Source organism: Humulus lupulus, chromosome 3 (assembly GCF_963169125.1).
Source record: "Humulus lupulus chromosome 3, drHumLupu1.1, whole genome shotgun sequence".
NCBI classification, from domain to species: domain Eukaryota; kingdom Viridiplantae; phylum Streptophyta; class Magnoliopsida; order Rosales; family Cannabaceae; genus Humulus; species Humulus lupulus.
In genome coordinates, this window is record NC_084795.1 from 211853486 (window position 1) to 211873028 (window position 19543).

Sequence of the window (19543 nt, forward strand, 5' to 3'; positions counted from 1 at the left end):
TCCACTCAAGCGTGGGTGAGCTTTTCTTTCCCTTTACCTGCACCACATAGCACCCATGAGCCAAAGCCCAGCAAGAAAACACAGTATTGAATATAAACATTATCAAATGATTATCATTATACTCACACAGAGCTTATAGCTCTTAAACAGATGAGTGAATATCACTTGAGGTTCTAGAAAACCATTATGAGTGACTGACAAGCAAGTCACTAATTTAAACAGAAGAGTGGTTGCTGGGTAAGCCACTAGCCTTAAACAGATGAAAGACTGATAGGTAAGTCTCTAACTTAACAAGTGAGTGACTGATGGGTAAGTCACACAAGCGCTTATAGTATTCATTGAACTTGAGGTCGGTCCGGCATTAACACTCTTTTGAGTCATTTAATGCAGATGTTGATTAGATCTAATCTTTATTGGCTTGCGTTGAACATGCTAAGGTCGTCCTGATTTATAAGTCAGCACTGTGTGACCAGTACCCAGTACCACTGCCGAACCTGACTAATGAGTCACAGCTTCTCAATTGATACTGGCACCTTTGCCAAATCTGATTAATTAGTCAGTACCATGCACAAGTGAGCAAAATTTTCTATGCATTCAATAATCAATCCGTGTCCACATTTACACAATCAACATGCCTCAAGAATAACCACGCATGTCACATATGGGGTGCAATTTTCTTACCTCTTATTCGAGCTAGAATGAATAGAAGAATGACCCTTGAGAAAAATCTAGCTTTTAGTCCTTTAACGGTTACCTAGTCATAACCAAATATGGGACACCATCAATAAAATAATAATCAAGGGTTCCCAAACCAAGATCTAGCCTCCGGGACATCAATCCCGACTAATCCAAGTAGTAGGAACGATCCCGAGGCCTAAAACCATGTTCCTGGGGCCAAAACACTCAAATGGGCTCAACCCTGCTCAAGGGCTACGGCCCTGGCACCTTGGGTCGTGGCCCCTAGCCACCACTGAAGCAAGTTCCGCGGTGCCCAGCAAGCACAAATTCTCCCACCTGCTTCTTCGAGCTAGGGCCGCGGCACCCCAAGAACAGGGCCGCGACGCCCAACCTAGAACATGCCCAAACTCATTTTCCAACATCCCAAGGCCTCCAAAATCATGCCTAAACATTACAAAATCATCAAATCAAAGTTCCCAAGCTTCCCAATGCTCCAAAACCATCAAAACCCAAGGTTCAATCAAACCAAAAACTCAACAATTCACAAAGTCCAATCCAAAGCTTAGAAACTCTAGAAACTCAAAACTTTAAACTTAGATTACCTTCGATTGGGTTGTTTCTCGTCTAATCCTTCGGTCAAGAAGCTTCTAATCTTTCCTAGGATCGCTATGCCTCGATCCTCGCTTGATTTTGACTCCTAGAACTCAAGATATCTTCGAAAAACGCTTCGAACGGTGAAAATGAACTAACGGGGAAGAATGAGAGGTTTTCTAACGTACGTTCTATTTGACAAGCTACTTCAAGCTTAAGTAACCTCAAATAAAACCTAGTGCTCGGGGTCCCAAAAACCTCCCCGGGGACATTATAGTCAAAACTTCCAAAATTTCATCCTGATCTCAATAACTCCCAATTTATCATCAAATAAACATTCTTACTACCCAATAATTGACCCCGTTATGACAAAACCGCTAATCCATTAAAAAGGACCGTCTCATGCCGAATAGCTCGAATATATCTCCATAATAATGGGATCTCATTCACTAATCACAATATGCACCTAAATACACAAATTTGCCCTCAATGGGCCAAATTATCAAAACATCATAATATTCAAATGTGGACCCACATGCATGCATATAACATCATATTATAATATAATTCACATAAACATGCATATATTCATTTAATGGCATAATTAAATAGTTATGGCCCTCCCGGCCTACTAATCCAGCCACTAGACTGCATTAGGGATTCGGGGCATTACAAAAACGAGGATAAATACCCGGCTCGGGGTGAGCCTAACGGTATTTTAGTAATTTGGTGAGTTACTGGGAGATATTGGAATATGGATTATATTTGAGAAAGATATTGGTATTTGGAGGATTAGTGGAATTAATTGGGAATTTCAAGTGCAAGTTGACTTTAGTGGGAGTTTAAAGCAAATGACATTTTTGCCCTTGTGGGCTTTTGTAGGGGACTTATGGGGCAGGGGCATTTTGGTCTTTTTGGGACCCTTAAGTAGGAAATAAACTAAGTGTTGAGCATTATGCTATATCTAAGGACCTTTTTCTTTGAAGTCTTGATCTTAGAATAAACCTTTGGTGAGATTTGAGGTTTACCCTTGAAGATTAGAAGCTGCCAAGCTAGAGAATTCAACTGGGGATTCGTTTTCTAAGAGGTAAAATTATGGTCTTGAAACACTTTGAGTTTTCTTTCGGTGTTCTTGGAAAATCTTTAGACTTTGAGTTTGATGTGTTTCAAAGGTTTTTGGTTGTTGTTAGTTGAGTATCTGAGTTTCTAGTATCGTTTGGTGGTCGAAATTGGGTGGTATGTGTAACGACCCAACTATTCTAGATTTTGGACCATTAATAACTACTATAGATAGACACTAACCTTAAGAAAACATACATATGAAATAAACATAACTTTATTAAAAACTGTAAAGCAAAGGTTAAATACATAAAAATTCGGTTAGGATATGGGATCTCGATGTTTTGAAAATAAAATATAACGTAACTTAAATCTTAAATAAACTGGTTACAAAATTAAGTGCGGAATACATAGAAATCATAATTAAAAGACTTAAACAACTTCATCCTTGAATCGTTCGCGCAGTCCACCGAATCCATTCCTCCTCAATACATAATCCCAAGTCGCAAAGAATCATCCCCCCGCCATAACTATTTTCCTGCACATATAAAACATAAAGGAATGAGCCTAATGCCCAACAAGGAAAATCTACTACAAGCATGAAACATAATCATACACACAAACTATGAACATATATCATATACTATAACACATATATCATAATTCTAACCCATGTACATGGTAACTATTGAGGTTTGCTAGCTAAGCAACTATAAGCCTCAAACTACAATGAGGTTTGCTAGTTAAGCAACTATAAGCCTAAAAAACATAAAAGTGTTGGGGTTTGCTATATAGCAACTATAAGCCCCAAAACATAAAAGTGATAGGGTTTGCTATATAACAACTATAAGCCCCGAAACATGCATATATCATAACACATAAAATCATACTATAACACTTTTATATAAACATAGCACATATCACATAAGAACTATCTTATTTTCCTTACCAAAATACCGGGATGATGAGAACAAGGTCGGGATTTTGGAACACTCCTAAAAACCATTAATAGAGAGGTGAGTATTCTAAAAGAAAAGAGATGAAAAGAATGAACAAAACCATCAGGAAGATACTCACCAATAAGAACCTCAAGTTCAAAGAACTTAGATGCCTAACCAAGAATAAAGATTACTGAGTTAGAATTTGAGTAGAGAAAAACTATAAGAACTAATGAAACAGTACAGAAAGGAACTAAGAATAGAAATACCTTTGAAATTGCTATACCCCAACTACACCTCGAAATCGAAATACACACTATGAACCTTACTTCCCAAGTGTTTAATAAGCTTATAATGATAAAGATTATAACCCTAACCCAAGTGTTTAACACTCTAAAGTAAAACTAGCAGCTTGTTGGCTCTGAACTCAGCTTGAAGAATGAAGAAATGGCTAGGTACTAGGTCCTATTTATAGAGTTCAAGAATGAAAAGATCTTCATTTAGATTGAATAAAACAATGGCTTTTTAATTGAAAAACATTTGAATAATCGTTCAGCAGAGGCTGAAGACTCGGTCAAAAAGATTCTGGACTTATCAAGAGGTTAAGGATTAAAATGAGCTCGATTTCAAAATCATTTGAAAATGCAGCCCTAGAGCCGATATATCGCCTACCATAGGCGATATATCTCTTGGGCTCATATTCCTGAGGCTCGTCGAGGTGGTCGTGCGAAGTTACGTATTTTTTGTATCCCCGTATGGCGATATATCGCCCCCTAGAGCTGCGATATATCGGCATACGCTGAAATATTATACACATAATGACACTTTTTTAGCCTAATTTGAATTGAGTAAACAGCCTTGACTAAGTCCTTTAACGATTTCAAAGCTGCTGGCAGACTCTAGGATTTTCAAATATTATTCTTAATAAACTATTCCTCAAAAATACATAATTTCTCATTAAACATACACATGACAAGTGTTAATATCTTATTGGGTCTATCTAAACCTTATAGTATAATAAATATCATCTTCATAATCAGTCATATTAATCAAACTTTAGGTTATAATTAATATTCTTAAATTATAGGTTAAACCTATAAACTCTATAAGTGTTGCTACAAGTTTCCAACTAAGTCCTGGCTTGAACCAAAATCCACAGTAATAAACCTACTATAACTACTACTAGCTATTACTATTACTACTATCTAACTAGGTAAGTAAAGTTATTGGACTCTACAGTATGCTATTTTGGGAAGGGTTTGAGTCAGTTTGCAATTTCTGACATCGCAAGCTTTCTGGGTTTTCACAATAGTGCTGCGGTGCTTGGTAGGAGTGTCGCGACACGCTTGATTGTGTTCGAGGGTGGGTTTTCCTCGGACCACCTTGGCTCGTGGCCCTTAGTGGGCAGTACAGCGGCGAAAAATGCCTGGGAATTCAGGTGGGCCTCTCGGCCTAGTGTGAGGTCGCAACGCTAAATGGGGATTTTGAAATAAGTTGAGTTTGGATTTTAGGAAACCCAATCAATGGGCTCATGAACGATTTTGCGTCCTGGTTTAGATGAATCTGAGGTCCCGAGGGCTAGGGCTTGGTCATGAAGCTCTCCGTCGGTTTAGTTCTTGATGGATGTTCCTTAATGTGTTGTGACTAGGGGTGTCTACTAGGTCGGGAGGAAAGGATCGTGCTTGGGGTTGCCTTGCTTTATTCCTTAGAACTCGAGGTAAGAAAATTGCACCTGTGTTGAGATTAGAGCTTGAGCCCTGGTTATTGAACGTGGTTATAACAACGCTTGGAATGTTTGTTTAAACAAAAATGAATGTATTATGCATAGTTGTGTTATGTGTGAAATGCATATCCATTTGTATCTGGTTAGAAAGCTCGACTTATAAGTCGTGGTCGGCATTAGCATGTAGAATGAAGGTCGTTGTGGCTGAGCCAATCTGAAAGTGCGATATGCGCTAGTACGGCTCTATATCCGCTTAAAAGAAAGGAGGGCGGTATGCGCTCGTGTGGCTCTGTCGCATAGATGGACTGAATGTCTGCTTGAGTTGGGTTATAAATGTTAAGCATGCCAATTATGATTTATATATCGTTGACTATCTGTTATATGTGTTTGAGTTATCTTGCCGAGCCTTAGCTCACGGGTGCTACATGGAGTAGGTAAGGGCAAAGAGAAGTTGGACCAGGCATGAGTGAGAATGCTTCGGGGGCGATGTGTACATATGCAGCCTGCTCGATCACCACGGTCGAGACTTCTTTTGAGGATCTAGAACTATGGTTCATTTTTCCGCTTAAGATGGCTATTTTGTGTTGTGTTTATCCTATTTTTGTTTATGAACTCTTTTCTGGGATCACATGTATATACTGAACTCTTTTAATGAAAACTAATAGTCTTTTGGCCAAAAAAATTTAGTACCTAACTTATTTATTAACTTTAGTGACACGTTTAAGTCTAAATGACTTACTTATCGAGTTTAGCACTATTTTAAACACACAGTGTAACAGTCCTATAGTAATAGGGTGTTATAGTAGTTAACTATACAGTACAATTATTGCATCAAATATGTAAAATAATGATTAATTAGCATACATGGATGATGTTTTATATGGACATAATTACGCATTTGATAAAAAGCTATGCATTTAAATTTTATTAGTAGTTGTATCCTATCTCAATAATTGAGATTATTGACCACGTTCTGTAATTAACTATACAATATCCTTGTTTTATATATAATTACAGTATGATATCATTTTACGGACTGAAAAACTAAAATAAAGTAAGTTCGTGTCGTCTGTCGTGGGATATATATAGTATATTCACGCAGAGATAACACTCACTAATCAGTCCCCACTTACTAATTAGGGCCAGCCTCGTCAAAACAGAAATTAAATTAACAAGATATTTCACTATTGAAGCATTTTGGTTCGTACACCCACAAAAGATATGTACATATAATGCATGCATATTTTGTTAGTATTTATTTAGCGATTTACGTACCCTTTGTATATTCTTCAATATACTTTGAAGTTCGATATTTCTACAATGGGGAGAAAATATTATTACATATGTTTATATTAGGCACTGAGAAAAATAACATATAATGATGAGAAAATATGGTTGCAAATTAAACAAGTGCTGGTACCTGCAAATTGCTCTTGATAGATGGTCAACATCTTTGAGTTCATAAGCTTTAGTACTCTTCTTGGCGTTGCCTCTGTATACACATAATTTACCATGCATCACAAATGGTGAAGAATATATATAGAATAAGGTATGCACCACAAATGGTGAAGAATATATATATATATATAGAATAAGGTATGCACCGGTGCATATTTTTTGTGTTTTCTGGCTCGTGAATATTTTTTGGGACAATTATTTTATGATTGAGTATATTGTAGTTATTTAGAGCATCCTATTAATTTTTAGAAAATTTTGAATAATTTACAGTGCCGAAAAATAGGTTCAAACATGTTGTTTCCACGCGCATAAAAAAAATTAGCCAAGCGTGCAACAATCTGTTTGAACCTAATTTTCAGCAGTGTAAATTTTTCGAAATTTCTTGAAAATTTGCAGTATGCTCTAAATAACTACAATAAACACTGTCATAAATTTTTTGCAGTATGCTTAAAACTGTTCACGAGCCAGAGACAAATACTTTACCACCCCGAGTACCTTTAGGATAGCCAACAAACACATAAACGTGAGCGGGACACCCCTAGATTCTATAATGACACAAAATAGGTTCACGACCATTCCATAGTTCTAAGGGTGTTTTGGAGATAGCTTTAGACGGCACGACATTTGAAATGTCACACACGGTCTGTATGGCATGTCCCCAAAAAGAGATCGGAAGAGTTAAATAACTAATCATGGACTAAAACGTTTCCATTAACATGCGATTCCAACACTCCGCAACACCATTTTGTTGTGGAGTACCTGGGGCAGTACGCTGATATAATATCTCAAGTTCAGCCAAATCATGTTGGAACTGCATATCCATATATTCTCCACTCTTATCAGAACGCAAGATCTTTAAGGTTTTACCTAATTAGTTTTGAGCCATTGCAAGGAATTTTTTAAACTTCTAAAATGTTTCATATTTCTCATGCATTAGGTGAAGACAAGAGTATCTTGAGTAGTCGTCAATGAAAGTGATGAAATACTCATAACCACCCCTTGCTTAAACATTTAGCGGTCCTCAGACATTTGAATGAACAAGCCCTAGTGGTTCTATGGTCCTTTCTCCTTTTGCAAATAATTGATGCTTGATCATTTTACCCTCGAGACAAGATTCGCAGACAGGTAGGTCACCCATTTTGAGTTCTCTCAAAGGCCCACCCTTTGTTAGTCTTTTGATCCTATTATAGTTAATATGACCAAGTCAGAGATGCCAAAGATACGTCAGTTATCGTTATCGATCTTTTGTCATTTGGCGGTCCTGGATCTAGCTACCTTAAATAACTCGTTATTAAAAGCGAAGGGTTTGGTAGGTCGTAAATGGTATAGCCAATTTTCCATACATCCAACACACAATTCACATCCATTCAATGAAATTGATATATTAAAACTTATGGAAGTTACAGCAAAATGTTGTTGATGTAATAAATAAACAGAAATTAAATTCTTACTAAAGTTTGGAATAAAATCAACATTATTTAAAACTGAATATTTATTTCTAAAATTTAGATAAGCTTGTCCTCTTGCTTCAACATTCACGAACGCTCCATTTCGGACTCTAAGCTTCAACTTGCCTTGCTTTACTTGTGTCCAATTACTAAGTAGCTGTAAAGAAGTGCATACATGGTTAGTGGATCCAGAATCTATAATCCATACATAATTATCATCTTCCGAAATGCATGCACCCAAGACAAAATATCGACAATTACCTTGGGTTACTCTAGCCTTGAGAGTTGGGAAATTGTTTTTCCAATGCCCAGTCTCTTTTCAGTGGAAACATGCTCCTTTGGCTTTCTTAGCAGTGGGTTTTGCCCCAGCAGGTTTTACAGCACCTCGGTTGGTTTTGCAGTAATTGTTGCCTTCCCATTCTTGTTCTTTCTCTTATTCCTTTTGTCTCTCTTCGAGGATGAAGCTAAGTTAGCTTCTCCAGAAGCGACCTCAGTAGCAGTAGCTGACTTTTTTTCATGTCCCTTACTTGGCCCACCATTGAGACCTTCAAACATTTGAAGCTCGTTCATGAGTTGAGTTATTCCGTACTTCATTTTGTTTAGTAATTAGTTGGTGGTGAATGGAAGAAAACTAGGAGCAAGACAATTTAGAATAAGCCCCAATTGAGTTTCCTCATCTATGGTGGCTCCGTACAATTCTGCCTCTTGAAAGTAGTTCGTTATCTTGATGAAGTGATCACGAACATGCATTCCAGGCGCCATCCTGGGATTAGCGTACTTCTTCGTTGCTTCAAAACGAGCTTGTCCAGATTTGTGTCCGAAAATTTCCTGATGTTGCTCCATGATTTCATAGGCAGTTTTGACATCCTCTAGCTTTGTCCTTAGCCTGTTCAACATGCTAGCTAGCATGTATTTCTTTGCTTTATTGTTGGCAGCGAGCCAACGCTCGTACTTCTCCCTTGATTCTTTCGAAGATAAATCACCAGGGACGACAGGACAAACTTCAGTCATAACAAACTTGGAATTGTCGTTGATCAACACAACGTTAATGTTTGACTTCCATTTGGGAAAGTTCTCTCCAATGAGAAGTTCCTTGGAGAGAATGGAGATAATGGGATTCAACATAGAGCTACAATTATCAATAAGTAGAAATCAATGTGTTGTTTAACAAACATTTAATCACATAAACATTCAGAAATAGCTCTAATATATAGAATATGCATAGATATGTAAAATACTAAAAAAATACATATCTACTATTTCTAAGGTATTTTAACTAGCCGTGAATACATGTGTCCCGATAGACGAGAATCACAAATTCACTTGGTTAAATAGAGAAAACATCTCAATTAATAATAGTCTAAAACTATTATTAATAACCTTCTTATTCGATCAAAGTCATGAAATCCAATTATTTCGAACTTTATGAGCTAGACTCACTGTTTCGATTATTATCGGCTTATTTCTCATAGTCAGCGTAGGGATGAGTCTATAAGAGTTTGATCTATAACTATCTATCCTAAGAAATTTAACCTTATTAAAAGTCAAGTGAACACCATTTGTAGGGAGACGTAATCAAAGCTTCATAAGGCCCCACTAAACTCTAACATTGTTAAATTAACGATGGAAATCGAATTTCAAAAATTAAAGCTCATTATTTTATTTAGTATTTTCCTTGTGAAACTTATACAACTAGGTTTTTTAAATTATTTAAAATAATTAATAAACCATAATATACATTTCTTTTAATTCTAAAATATACATTTAAATCCACTTTAAATATTTAGAATTAATGTGTTACTAATCAATTAATTTAGGTTCAACTAGAATTAACTTAATACAATCAAGTCCAGCTTAGATAAATGGGTCTCAACAATTTAGGCTTGCAAGGAGGAGGGTTGGGTCCAGTATGTCATTCCCATTACAAGGCCCCCTAACTTCCATACATAACGCAAAAGACAGGAATTTAAACATTCGTTTTATTGATCGTTATTCAGTTGATTAGGTCCAATCTAGTAATGCAAAGTAAATGGGCATTCACAAGTGAAACTACCTACAAGAGAGGAATTTAAATTTTACATGTTCAATTGGGCCCAAATAAAACACATCAAGATCATGACTCGTTTTATTTGACATTATTCTCATTATCTAAAATAATGGGCCATCACTATAAGTCCATCATCTAAGCACAAATTTACAAAAATGACAATTATAATGATGCATGACATGTTAATTAATTGGATGGGTCTAGCATACAATCTATATGGCATGTTACTAATTTATGCATGTACACATTTATTACCAAAATAAATTAATAGCTAAAAAAATAATTAATCAATCAATTTCATGAAATCAGTCAATTAATTAATCAGAATTAATTTTAATTCAATCAATTTTCCAAATATTAATCAAATTAAAATTAATTCAATTGTTCCCATTTGAAGAAAAAAAGTATATATTTATTCTCCTTTTAGAAAAAAAAATATCAAACATATATTTACTTGCACAAAAATATACTATTTATTAAGGAATTAAAGATACAATTCCAAAATAATTTTTTTTCAATCAACCACAATATATAAAAATATGTTAACTAATCTATATATATATATCATAGTATCTCAAAAAAAAATTCCAAAATAACGTGCAGCCACTTTCCTCCTCTTTTTTAATACGTTATTGTTGACCCTTGATTTGGCCAACGACACGGAGTCAAATATACGACGAAAGATAAAACGACAAGTAAAAAAGATAATCTAATGGAAGAGAATAAAACACCAAGGATTTATAGTGGTTCGACCCCAAAAGATGGTAATGACCTACGTCCACTTAGTGCTATTATTATGATTGAATCTCAAAGCAGTGATCAAAGAACTAGGGTTCTTGAGTTTCACAAACCTTAGAAGAAATACAATAAAATGATGGATAATTGCACTATAGCTCTCTCTTTTTCTCTATCTTAGCAAAAAGATTCAAGGATAAAAAGTCCCTTCCTTGAGCTATTTCTTGCATATTTATAGGCTCAAGGAGGGTTACAAGGGCCAATGGGCCATATCTTTCCTTAATAACGGTGTATCAAGGTCATAATGAGGAAATATTCAATGTATTAATTATAAGATTACAGTTTAAGAAGGAAACAAATCAAGTTATATGACCAGCCTGGTCGTATCTAAATGTTTAGCCCCGACGAAGCGATGTGCTTCTGGTCGATAGTCGAGCAGTACTTTAGCCACGTGTCAACCACATGTGAGAAATCTCTGCCGCGTCATCAGCAGCCGTTTTTAGGGTAAACATTTGCCCTCCAAGTTTATTTATTTCGACCAGCAATAAGTAAACTTAGGAAACTGACTCTTCGAATACCCCACAAAATCTGTCCGAGCCGCCCATGCTTTCTCGAAAAAGGGTGATCAATCATGTCCAATCAAGTCTTTTCAGTTTCCCAATAACTTGTCTGACGGTCATTACACTTCCCTATGTTTGGAAAAGTTACCCTTTATGATTACCTTAGTAACCGCTCCTCGGCTAATATAAATAACCTTTTAGAATCAGTTTTTTACTTTTTACGCTTTAACTTTATCCTCAAGAAAACTGAAGAACCGGGAGCTATATTTCCAGAAACCCAGAAACTCAAACGGATCACGAAGCTCCTGCCCAGCTGAATCAACTTAGCACCTCAGAACTTTACTCTATCTTTCATACAAGTACGTTTCTTCAAACCTTTCAGTTGTTGATACGCCATGCAACACTTGTTTATCTCTATTTCTGATTTCCGAGTTCTTGGAGATTTTTTACTGATCTTGACCAAAACTATTTTGGGGAAATTGGGAATGTCAACCGATGCTTGAAAGGGTGATGAAACAACGTCTTGTAGGAGTTAAGAGCCAGTTTGGTAGTCGAGATTGTAGATTTGGGGCGTAAAATCGAAGTAAAATTTTGATTTTTAGGCTAGTTGAAAAACTAGGTTTTTCCCGCCCCTTCGGAGTTGAAAAAGCTTTTTTCCCGAAAAACTTTTTACTTCCGCTTTTCAATCTATTTTTCAAACTTCTCGTATAGAACGTAGTGTTTTTGCTAGAATGTTGCTGGCCGTATAAATGCTTAACTTTTATACGCGAGCAACGTTATTCTAACTTGCATCACAGTTTTTTAGGCTTTACGTTCTCACCTCCCCCTTTCTCTGTTCGCAGCTTTTCATGCAAGATCCGTGGGGAGGTGAAAGGCCTATAGACGATGACTTACTTGCCCAATTACTTGAAGATGAGGAGCATCTGTCGCTGCTGATACCAGAAATTCATTTTTCTCAAACCCCACCCAATAGACCTCAGTCAAACCTTCCATCCATGGGTAGAGTAAAATCCACTGCCCAGAAAAAGAAATCTTCAAACCCTTCAAATCTGCCTGCTCCTCACGTTGGAATTCCCTCGACCTGTGGTCGGGAAAGAAATATCCCTGACCCTAACATTCAAACTCACGCTCAGCCTCGAAACATTGTTCAACCAGATGTTGAATGGTACGTTGCCCCTGTCAGCCGGGTAACGATCAGGATGATCGCTAATTATATTAAAAAATACAGACTTCCTGGGGTGACACTAGTTCAACCCACTCAAGACCAACAGGTGAACTTGCCTGGAGGTGCCTTCAGCGCCTGGTCGAGGTACCACATCGAGGCAGGAGCGACCCTGCCTCTTCAACCTTTTTTCCAGGGGGTGGCCAATTACTTCAAGGTCGCCCCTTTTCAAATAACTCACAATGGATATAGAATGTTTGCTTCACTCTATATCCTCTATAGCCATAAGAAATGGCCCATCCCCACACCATATGAGGTCAACTATCTGTTCGACCTAAAATATAACCCCAACCAAGAAAACACGGGGTTTTTCCACTTTTGTCACCAAGAAACAGGTCGCACTTTCCTGACTGACACCACTTATATCTCGAATGTGGGGAGGTATCGTCTGGATTATTTCCTGACGACTGACATGGTCGCGAACAACTTGGCCTTCACACAAGGAGGTAAAGTCTTTGTACCACTGGTCGTTTATCTTTCTTCAATTTTTGCTGCATTTCCCTTAGAAATTTAGTGCGTTTTAGGCCCTTGGTTGCGACCAGACCCTACTCCAGACATGGAGATGCGATCAGCCCTCCTGGCCAGCATGACTGACATAGAGAAAAGTGTTAAACAGCTAGTCACAAAGGCCAATCTGAGACTGGTCGGCCTTTTGGCCCCTCATCAGGATGTGAGGGAGTCAACAGCGGGGAGTGCCACTGGTGGAGAGGTTCCCGAGCAGCACCCATACTTGTCACAACCCCCTCCGAGGAGGGCCACTGGAGTGACAATCAGGGAACCCTCCACCACCCCGTGGGCTGCTGCTCCCCCCGCCCCATTGGGCAAGGGAAAAAAGAAAGCCACCGAACCTCTCGAGCCCCTCGATGAATCTTTGGATGAGAACGGTACTGATCTCTCGCTCTTAGATAGTTTGCCAATTCCCTGTCACTTATTTGATGGGGACGGCAATTTTAAGCACGCTCCCAATTTAGATTCAGACTTCTTCATGCCAGAGAGTGAGTGTAACACTAGTAGAGTATATAATGTAGCGACCAGTAATGATAGCTCGGGTATTTCACTTACAATTTTCTTTGTTTCTTTTCCTGTCATAACTTACTCAATCGTTTATACTATCTCACTGTTCGTGTATTTGATTTTCTTACACACATGGACTCCAAGAATGTGTTCGACATATACAGTGCCCCCGAGGCTGCCGAAGCTCCCTCGAGCAAGAGGCATCCCGGGGAAAGCAGTAAAGTGCCTCAGGCCAAGAAAACCCGTACTGCAGGCCCTCCGGCAGACGGTCCCTCAGCAAATGTAACACCACCTTCTTTTCCTCTCGAGCAGCAAACTCCCCCTGCTCCTATTGGGTCGACACCTTCTCCACCGATCCCAACCGACCAAACTCAGCAGGCTACTCTTGCTTCCACGGGGGGTGACATATCGAGTCGCACCTTGAGATCGGTCAAAGACAGGGTGGCCAAAATTTTGAAGCACGAACATTGACGAGAGGCGATGTGTAACACCCTGGATAGCCAAGACCGTTACACTGTGTGCTTATAAAAGTGCTAGACTTGCTAATCAAGTCATTTAGTTAAAAACCGTGTTACTGAAACAATAATGGAACTAGGGTTAAAAAAATTTGGTCTTAAAAGTCACATTTCTTATAAATAAAAACTCTTGTTTACACGGGATCCCAAAAATATTAAGATTAAAACCATTTACAAAAGATTCAAGAACTAAATACAGTATTAGCCATATTAAGGCAAAACAGACAATTAGGCAATCTCTGTCCTGATCCACTCCTCGGCCATGGCGACCGAACAGCTGACTATGTACATTCAGCCCCGCAGCTCTCCATCTCAGGACTGGTCTAACTTGCCTTTGCCTTTACCTGCACCACGTAGCACCCATGAGCCAAGGCCCAGCAAGAAAACACAATAACAGAGCATAAGCAATCAACAGACAATCCAATATCTCGTATTGCATAACATATTCTCAACCATATAAACATTCAGAATAATCAAGTATTCAGCATACTAAACAAATCAACTCATATCATACACCAAATCACAAATGATAACTAGGGTTAGCGCCCTCAGGCCGCACCCTCCGTTATCTCACTGACTCCGGCCCGCTTAAACCGAGCTCAGTGAATATTAAGCTGTCCTCGGCTACCAGTGGCAAAGCCGCGCCCTGTGCGCAAATATTGTATACGGCACCCTTAGGCCACTATCACATGTCCCATGGCATGATACCATCATTGACATTATACAAATATTGGGAGCTCTTAGTCCCATCACAAACATATAACCGGGTGCAGTTTTCTTACCTTTAGATTCACTAGCTTTATTCACTTGATTCCTTGAGCACGATCCCTCTCGAGCCCTAGTGCTCACCTAACCACAACCATAGATCAAAGTCATCACCACACCTTAAGTCCAAAACCTAGCCTCGGGACTGTAATGCCCCGAATTCTCCGATATGTTTAACGGCGTGAATAGTAGGCCGGGAGGGCCATACTTGCTTAATTATGTTATTAATTGATAAAATGCATGTATATGTTGATTATATTATAATATGATGTGAAATGCATGCATGTGAGTCCATATTTCTAATTACAGGGGTGTGATGATAATTTGGCCCGTTGAAGGTAATTTGTGTATTTGGGTGCATGATGTGATTTGTGAATGAGATTCCATTATTATGGAGATATATTCGAGCTATTCGGCATGAGACGGTTATTTTTAGTGGATTAGCGGTTTTGTCATAACGGGGTCAATTTTGGGGTAATAGAAATGTTCATTTGATGATAAATTGGGAATATTTAAGATCAGGGTGAAATTCTGGAGGTTTTGACTATAATGTCTCCGGGGGTGTTTTCGGGACCCCGAGCATTAGGTTTTATTTGAGGTTACTTAAGCTTGAAGTAGCTTACCAGATAGAACATACGATAGAAAACCTCTCGTTACCCTTCGTTAGTTCATTTTCGCCACCCGGAGCATATTTGACGAAATCTTGAGTTCTAGGAGTCGGAATCAAGTGAGGATCGAGGCATAGCGATCCTAGGAAAGATTAGAATCTTCTTAACCGAAGTATTCGACAGAAAACAACCCAATTGAAGGTAATCGAAGTTTAAGTTTTGAGTTTTTCCGAGTTTCTAAGCTTTGAATTGATTTTGTGAATTGTTGAGTTTTCGATTCGTTTGAACCTTGGGTTTTGAGGGTTTTGATGCATGGGGAAGCTTGGGAACTTTGTTTTGATGATTGGGGAATGTTTAGGTATGATTTAGAAGGTTTTGAAGTGTTAAAAACGCGGTTGGGAATGGCCCAGGGTGAAGGGCCGCAGCCCTGTTCTTGGGGCGCCGCGACCCTGCCTTGAAGAAGCAGGTGGGGAACTTGTGCTCGCTGGGCGCTGCGGCCCTTGATGGAGGGCGCCGCGGCCCTTGCCTCAGAGAACCCTGGGGGCCATGGCCCAAGGTGCTAGGGCCGCAGCCCTTGCCCTGTTTTCGCCCCGTTTGCTCGTTTTGACCCCGGAAACCTAGTTTTAGGCCTCGGGAGTGTCCTTACTACTTGGATTAGTTTGGATTGATCTCTTGGAGGCTAGATAATGGTTTGAGAACCCTTGATTATCATGATTATTGATGGTATCCTATATGTGTTATGATTAGGTAACCGCTAAAGGACTAAAAGCTAAACCGTTCTCAAGGGTCGTTCTTTTGTTCACTCTAGCTCGAATCAAAGGTAAGAAAACTGCGCCCCAAGTGTGATATGCATGGATATTCATGAGGCATGTTGGTTGTGTAAATATGGACATGGATTGAATATAGAATGCTTAGCATATGTTGCTCACTTGTGCATGGTACTGACTCATTAGTCAGATTTGGCAAAGGTGCTAGTATCAACTGTGAGGCTGTGACTTATTAGTCAGGTTCGGCAGTGGTACTGGGCACTGATCACATTGCGCTGACTCATTAGTCAGGACGTTCTTAGCATGTTAACGCAAGCCAACAAAGATTAGATCTAATCAACTATCAGCATTGAATGACTCAAAGAGCATTAATGCCAGACCGACCCCGATGGTCGATGAATGAAATAAGTGCTTGGAGGCTAGTGGCTTACCTAGCAGCCACTCTCCCACTTGAAACAGTGACATGCTTGTCAGTCACTCAGTATGGTTTGCCAGAACCTGTTGAAGGCTAGTGGCTTACCTAGCAGCCACTCTTCCATTTGATTTAGTGGCTTGCTTGCCAGTCACTCAGTATGGTTTATCAGGACCCCATGTGATGCTCACTCATTTGTTTGAAAGCTTTATGCTCAGTGTGATTATAATGATAATCATTTGATAACGTTCATGTAAAGTGTTATGTTTTCTTGCTGGGCTTTGGCTCATGGGTGCTATGTGGTGCAGGTAAAGGGAAAGAAAAGCTCACCTAGCCTTGAGTGGAGAGTTGATGTGGTGATGTGTACATATGCGGCCACTTGACCACCACGGCCAAGGAGTTCTCAGAGGAACTAGGGGGTTTACCCTATTTTTGCCGCTTAGGTCGGCGGGATTGTAAATTTAAAACTGTAATGACCACTTTGTACTGAGAACAACTTGTAACTGTTTTGATTAGCTCTGCAGAGCAGCTTGTAATGAAAATCTCCATTTCCTTTTTATTAGTTTTATACCTTAACCTATTAATTACACTTAGAGCACGTTTTTGACCAAAGGACTCGGGTAGCGAGTCAAATTTCCGGTCCACCGTTCACCGTAACTGTTCTGGGGTAACCAGGGCGTTACAGGGACCAATCCCGAGCCCTCGGGAAGTCCTAATTCCACCAAACAGGGTGGTGGAATCGAACCCGGAACCCTTGGTCCAAAACACTTGAAAATAACCCTAAAATCCCTTTCTGAACACAGGGTAGCACTGCAACGCTCATTGGAGGGCCCTACAACGCTACAAACCAAACCAAAATGCCCTCAACAAGCTTGGCCTAGCGCTACAGCACCCAATGGCTAGCACTGTAGAGCTAGTCACAGACTGCCAACACCACATTTTCCCTTCCTGCGATTTCCTCGAGCCAAACTTAACCAAAACTTCTCCAAACCTTCACCAAACTCAAAATCAAGCTCACTAACATGTCTAACTCATCCCAAGCATCATAACCACATAAAATCTAACCACATGCACCTCTAATCCCAAAATTCACCATAGTCACTCCTAGACTTCAAAACTCAGCAGAACACAGTCAAAACTTCAAAGGTTAAAGTTCAGAATTTATACCTTTGATGGAAATTCGACCTTAAGTTGCCTCTAAACCTCCTTAGCTTTCTCTTCCTCAATCCTTGGCTCCAATTTCCCTAGAATTCCCCATCAATTCAGCTTAGATACCTTAGTTAAAAATCAAAACCAGAACTGAAGAAACTTCAGAGTCTTACCTCAACCAAAAGGCCTATCCTTGCTAAACCCTTGACAAATCTTCAAGCTTAGCTCAGAATTCTTGTTGCTCAGCCTAAACTAGCTCCCCTCTGAGGTTTCCTCTAAGAAAACACAAAGAAATGGTGAAGGAGATCACCAGCCGACCCTTAGAAAAACAACTTTGTTTTCCTCCCTTTCTTTTTCTTTCTTTTCTTTCTTTCCTCAGCCTTCTACCTTTTTCTACAATTCCCACTAAGTATAAAGCCTCAGCATACTTATCTCTTGCAAGCCAAATGACCATAATGTCCTCCCCTTTAATTCTAAATCCTTTAATCCACTTAGGGCATTTTAGTCATTTTACCCAGTTCCCACTAATTCCTCGAGTGTCTCTAACATTTTCCGCTTACTTCCCGATACTTAATTAATCACCAATTATATTCCTCATTATCAAAATTAACCTCAATATATTCTCTAAATTCCCATTTACACCCCCAGGCTCGCCCCGAGCCGGGTATAAATCCCTGCCGTGACTTTTTCGCTAATCTGCTCACTAGGATCGTTTCGAATCACAGATCATAGATATATCCACATAATAATGTGGTCTCAACAATTATCGCATATATATATATACAGTTATGCCCGCAACGGGCTAAAATTACGATTATGCCCTTCTAACCTAATCAGGGCCTACATGCATACTAATACACATAGTCATGCATCTCAGATATTCAAATAGCCATACAACATGCTTTAAATCATAATCATGCATTTTACTCATTTAAATCACACATAATCCCCATTATGCCCTCCAGGCACACTAATCAAAGCCCTTAAGCCTTGTTGGCGAATTTGGGTCGTTACAACTATCCCCTCCTAATGAGAATTTCGTCCTCGAAATTTACCTGAATAACTCGGGATACTGATCCCGCATCGCTGTCTCAAGCTCCCAGGTCAACTCCTCGACCTTACTATTCCGCCACAACACTTTAACCAGAGGAATCGTCTTCTTCCGCAATACTCTATCTTTCCGATCCAATATCTGAACCGGTTGCTCTTCATAAGCCAAATCTATCAGTAACTCCAAGTCTTCATACCTTAACACATAAGTCACATCTGAGACGTACTTCCAGAACATAGAAACATGGAATACATCATGAACTCCAGACAACGATGGTGGCAAGGCTAATCTGTAGGCCACATGACCAATCCTTTCCAGGATCTCAACTGGTCCAATGAATCTAGGGCTTAGCTTGCCCTTCTTTCCAAGCCTCCTCACCCCTCGCAGAGGTGAAACTCGAAGGAACATGTGGTCCCCAACTTGGAACTCAACGTCCCTACGCTTAGGATCAGCGTAGCTTTTCTGTCTGCTTTGAGAGGCAAGCATCCTAGCTCGAATCTTCTCTATAGCTTCGTTTGTTCTCTGAACCATATCTGGCCCTAAATACTTCCTCTCACCCATCTCATCCCAATGAATGGGTGATCTACACTTCCTCCTGTACAATATCTCGTAGGGAGCCACTCCAATAGTTTACTGATAACTGTTGTTATACGAAAATCCAATCAACGGAAGATACTTACTCCATGAACCCTCAAAGTCAATTACACACGCTCTGAGCATATCTTCCAACACCTGAATTGTCCTCTCAGACTGTCCACCAGTCTGAGGATGAAAGGCTGTACTAAACTTCAACTGAGACCCTA